The sequence below is a fragment of the Sceloporus undulatus genome, chromosome 3, assembly GCF_019175285.1.
Source record: "Sceloporus undulatus isolate JIND9_A2432 ecotype Alabama chromosome 3, SceUnd_v1.1, whole genome shotgun sequence".
Lineage (NCBI taxonomy): Eukaryota > Metazoa > Chordata > Lepidosauria > Squamata > Phrynosomatidae > Sceloporus > Sceloporus undulatus.
Window position 1 is genome coordinate 182,541,505 of NC_056524.1, and position 6,100 is coordinate 182,547,604.

Here is a 6,100-nt window from a genome sequence, read left to right on the forward strand (position 1 = left end):
GATTCAAGCATCAAGGCATTTCCCAGTACTGGCCAATGAGTGATTTGAGATGATCCTGCACTAGGGTTCATACTGTGATGATTCAAATAGAGCCTTCTTGGTGGTTGCCACTTGATTATAGCATTTCTTTTTTAGGGAAATGTGGTTGGCTCCTACATTTTTGAGTACATTTGGTACATTCAGGTTCTTGAGATGTCACCTTCATGTTTTACTGTGTACTGTATTATCTTCTTAGTTATGATTATTTGTTATCTTTATTTTTTTTTAAATTATATTATGTATTTTGAAATACGTTGTACACTAGTCTGTGCACCCTGGGGAGGAATAGTAATAAATAAATTAAATTAACAACAAGATATTTTCATACTGCTGTGATGGCATGATTGGCAAAAACCAGGGCAGACATGGTTCAGTTAAGTAGGCCTTCAAACTCAAATATCAACATTGATGTAGCCACCTTGAATTTTATGTGGGGAGAAAGGTAGTATATAAAAGAAAGAAAGAAAGAAAGAAAGAAAGAAAGAAAGAAAGAAAGACAGCTGCTGTTGTATGAAATGGCTCTTTAAAAATGAAAAGCAATAGTGAGGGTCCAAAAATAGCTGAAGGGGAAGGAACAACTGACCTTCCCCTCTTTTGTGATAGTCTCCTGCACAAGATTGCAACCTGCCTCTAGTGCTTTGAATTTTAAAGAAGAGAGACTCCAATTGCATGTAGTTGCACTCTACATGTGTTTCCCCCTTCATTGTTAACATGTAAGCTTAACTGTAATTCTTCAGGGAACCATGTCCTTTACTGAATGTCTACAAGTCCCTTTTCAAAAAAATATTTTTCTACATAAAATATAAATCCTCTTGTACAAAATGTGGTGCTTGTGCAGATATTGACTATACAAGGTTGTCCTACTTCACAAAGGAAAAAGAAAGAGAACATATTGGGGAAGAAAATATTTATCTAATTTCCTGTTTATCACTTTCTTTGTATATTTCTTATCTTTGCTACTCTAGAGTATTTAGAAGAATTTCCACTATGTATGTAACTGACAGTCCACTGAGATCTAAAGTATTGCAGCCATACCTTATCTATCCTGAGAGTTTTGGATCCAGTAGGAGTAGCTTGTGTATACAGTAGCATATTTTATGTAGTAAATGTAGATTTCCTGGATTTTAGAATGACTAAAATAATAGAGAAGTTCATTGAAAGGACATGTTCCAAATCAACACAAAGAGTCTGTGTTCAAATATCACCAAAGCCAGAAATAGACACAGCATTTGTTCTATAAGTGACAACTTAGTACCATGCTGTCAAATATCGTTGTAGTTATGTGAATATAGGCTGCAGAATCAAATTAGCATCACAGTTTTCTGTAAGGTGGCAGCAAAGAGAAATGATTTCTTTAGGAGGATCAGCTCTAACTTTCTGAAAAGGAGTATTTCTGACTTAACCACTGTGAGCAGCAACAGGATTAGGCCCAGATCATATCAAAGAGGTAAAGAATAAATATTTTATTACAGCTAGTGTGAAGAAGCTGGAGCAGAAGTTAGCTTTACTAACGATTGCACTAACAAACAAGTAGATTTCAGGATGCTAAAAAGTGCTGCGGCTACTAAAAATATCTTAGCTCAACACAAAAAAACCAGTTTTCTCAAACACATTAGCATTTGTGACTGATAATGCAAATGTGAATTATGTCACGGTACACTCAATGTACCATCTGCTCCAAGAAAGAAAAACAGCTGTTGGTAAATGTAAGTTGCAGAGTTGACGTGGTATGCAATATGTTCAAATACTGTATGGAATAAATCAGATGGATGTTGACGATATATTGTGTCAAAATTATTTGTCTACTTTTTGAAAAGTTTGCAAAAAGGAAGCATTCAGCTGCACACAGTTTGGAGATGGAAGAGGAAATTGCAATGCTACATCCTGACCAGATGGCTTTTTCTCAAGCCAGTCATTGATGGGCTACTTAACTGCATCTGTGGCTCCCCCCCCCCCAGTGCCTTTGGAATTAATTGGGAGGCGAGTTAAGTGGTATGGTATTGGTAGCATTATGGTCCAGTTGGTGTGCTTACATCAGAATTTCAGAGCTAAAACCCAGAGTCAAGTATCAAAGCTAGTTGAACATGAGCTGGGTGCAAAAAGTTAAAAGGAAAGTGGAAAATGAAAAATGTAGGCCAGCACTGTATGAATCTTGCAGTGAATGAATGAATCTCTGAATGAATTATGCTTGATGCTATGATTTAAGCAGTAACTTGTGTGAGATTTAATTTTTTAACACTCTTTTTAAAATGTGATTATCACAAGAAGGGAGACAGAGGAGATCTGCGCAGGAAAGCGTTAATATAGAGTGGAAGTAGTTATTGGAAAGTTACTTTTGAAAAGAATGAATATAATGACATGTTGAAACCATTCATAATTGAGAAGTGGTAAAATAATCCTCGGAACACCAAAATCTTTTATAACTGTTTTGCTAGTCCAGTCTCTAAAAATTTGAGCAAAACACTGCTGGGACTGCTATGGGTTCTGGCATTTTGACAGTTAATACAACACAAACACACACGAATACCACATGTGGATCTCCAGGTATTGTTTGACTCCAGCTCCAGTTATCCCTCATTACTGGCTGTATTGGCTAGGAATTGCAGTTCAGCAATGCGTGCCTGAACCTGGGCATCTGAAAGATGCTAGAAGAAGGGCTCAGTTTGATGGCCTCCACAATCAGAGGTCAGATTTGATTGGCCTGGCGCAAAGGGCACCAGGTTATAGCTTATGATGAAGTAGAGGTTTCTTATTGTTCTGCCGTCCTTTCATGAGCCCTCTGTAGAGATTTGTACCCAGACTCCCACCCTTTGTGCAGTATGAGCTCTGCTAGTCACTTCAGAGCCAGGTAGGAATTTCCCACCTTTTACATTTTTTTGGCCTACTCTACACTGTATTAGTGGCAAGGATGTGGTGCCTGAGCAGTTAAGATGTTGACTCTGAGGACTGCAAGATCAGCAGGTTGGGAGTTCGGGGCCCAGGCACTGTGGGATGGAGTGAGCTCCCATCACTATTCCCAGCTTCTGGCAAGCTAGCAGTTTGAAAGCATGTAAAAGTGCAGGTAGATAAATAGGTACTACTTTGGTGATAAGGTAACAGTGTTTTGCGCAATCATGCTGGCCACATGATTAGAGAGTTTTCTTTGACAACACTGGTTCTTTGGCTTAGTACAGAGATGAGCACCACCCCTTACAGTTGGTTACAACTAGACAATCTTGTCAAAGGAAAACCTTTACCTTTACACTGTATCAGTGGCGGGGTACAGACTGCCGCTTTGCGGCGGTCTGCCGCCGCCTCCAGTACGTCCGCGGGGGAGCCAGAGCCTTCAGACGGCCCGACTCCCGCGCGGACCGAAAAAAGAAGCTCCAAAATGGAGCTTCTTTTCAAGTCGCGTTTGCGACGTAGCGAGGCGCCAGGGGCGCGCTCGCTACGTCACAAGCGGCGCGACACGTCTGGACGCGACACGTCCAGTACGCAAAGATGGCGCCGGCCATGTAGAAAGGCCGGCGCCATCTTGTACGGACAGAGTCCGTACTAGGCACAGGGGCGTCTATAAGAGACGCCCCTTTTTAAAAATGGGACGTCCTCCGGACGTCCCAAAGGGCTGTATAGAAAGCCCCAGTGGGACATTGTCAATTGGCTCAGGTGGTGTTGCAAAACCCAGTGTGTTAATACAGCATGGGGATATGTCTACATGTGTCTGGCAGAGCTGGGAAAAGTTACTTTTTTGCACTCATCTCTAAGAAACCCCAGGTAGCCGGTGTTTCTAGAAGTTGTAATTCAGGAAAGTAACTTTTTTCTGCTGTTCAAAAGGATAAGGAATAATAATAAAAAAATCCCATTGGTGTATGTGCCAGACTAAGACACTCCCAGATTCAATGCTTGCCACTTATCAGAGTTGCATGAAATAAGAAATGACTGAAAAACAATGTTTGCTGAATTACATTAGCAGTCTATTTCTAACCTGATTTTTTGGACTATCCTGGAGAAAATGCCTTTTCTGCTAGAGCTGTAACCCATGTGTGGCAGATAATAGTACCCAGAAGTCATATTTGATAATATAACATTTCTTTAAAGCTACATTACATTAATAAATATGACTGAGAAAGACATAATAGCCTTCTCCAGGTTCATTCAGAAAAATTATTTTGCTGGTAGAAAGCACTATGGTTCCACAAGGAGTGACTACTGATACGTGTGGCCACTCTCTAGGGCCTAAGTAGAAAGTTTACTATTGATATAAAGGGGACAACCAATTCCTGGTACAGTATTGTGGTTTTCAGAACAAAGAAGAAAACAATAAGAGACCAAACAGTCTACATTTCCACTGTGCAAGCCACACAGAAATGAATGGAAGCACTGGAATTGCATTGCAGTAACATATGCTGATGTCGCTGGTCTTTTTTTCAGTCAGGCCAGACCTACCTTGAGACAGGATGAACAAGGAGTCTCTGGCAGCAGACTTTCTATGTCACAAAAAGGCAGAATTGCTAGCAATTCAGTTTGTTATTGTAATTTTACTGTTGGGTGAAGAGAAGTGCTTATTGTGCAATGTACCTTGTGGTAGATTCTGCTAAAGAATCTGTTTTGAAGGTTGCAAATTTCTGCATATTAGCATTTCCACAAAGAGCAAGCTGGTTTAGAATGCATTACCCTACCACAGTTCACAATAATTTTAGTAAATACTATTTGATTAGGAATGATTTATTAGTGAGCTGCCTTTTACCTTGACTTTTTGCTACTTTTTGTTTGTTTTGGTTAATGGCTTATCTGTTATGTAATAATGCTATGACTTGACTGACTTAGTTGATAAGTAAGGCATCATTTGTTACTCTGTCTCAGGCAGCAAAATGTCCTGGGCCCTACTTTCTGTAAACAAGGCAGTATTTTTTAAACAACAACAACAACAGCATGAAAAGTGTGATGTTAGATCACACTAAAGGCTTTTTTAGTTCAATTTTCTGTTTCCACTGTAGTCAGTCAATTGCCTATGTAAAGACTATTGGAAGAATATAGATGTGAATGTATTCCTTGTATATTTTGGGATTCTAGAAGCGAAGAAAAGCTGTTTAAACCTAAAGCTGACCATCACCAGTGAACAAAGATTCAGAAAAACTTTGGTTCACAGAAACCATGATGGAATTTTACAGCTGTGATGAACCTAGAGTAATAAGGCCAATGAAGAAGAATTATGACAGGCAAGATAAGAAGACAGCCGTTGAAGAATGGCTTGCTCTTTTGCAGATGGGCTAACAAAAATGTTTGAAGATGAGACACTTGTAATGGAAATATCCCTCCTCCCCATTAAAAATATACTTTTAGACTGAGGACTTATCTCTTAACATCTCCCTACGAAATATTGCAGACAATGGCAGACAATAAATGATTTTTAAAATGTTTTGTCTTAGAAGATCTTATTTTATTGTTTTATATTATAACTTTACCATATTTTAACAATAAAGTTTATGTTAATTTAATTTTACTATTATTTTAAATTTAAGTATGTGTCTTTGATATGGTGATTGCACTTTGTTTCACCCTACTGCTACAGCTAAAGAAAGCAAAGGGGCTTTCTAAACAGCCCTTTGGGACGTCCGGAGGACGTCCCATTTTAAAAAAGGGGCGTCTCTTATAGACGCCCCTGGGCCTAGTACGGACTCTGTCCGTACAAGATGGCGCTGGCCTTTCTACATGGCCGGCGCCATCTTTGCGTACTGGACACACAGCGTCCAGACGTGTCGCACCGCTTGTGACGTAGCGAGCGCGCCCCTGGCGCCTCGCTACGTCGCAAACGCGACTTGAAAAGAAGCTCCATTTTGGAGCTTCTTTTTTCGGTCCGCGCGGGAGTCGGGCCGTCTGAAGGCTCCGGCTCCCCCGCGGACCTACTGGCGGCGGCGGCAGAGCGCCGCAAAGCGGCGGTCTGTACCCCGCCAAAGTCTTTGTTTTCATTAAGAGTTAGGTGACACTTATATGCAACATGGCTGAATAATCAGGAGACTCTTTGGAAATTTGAGTTTCATGAGTCAGATTTACCAATAGCAATAGCAAGTACATTTCTATA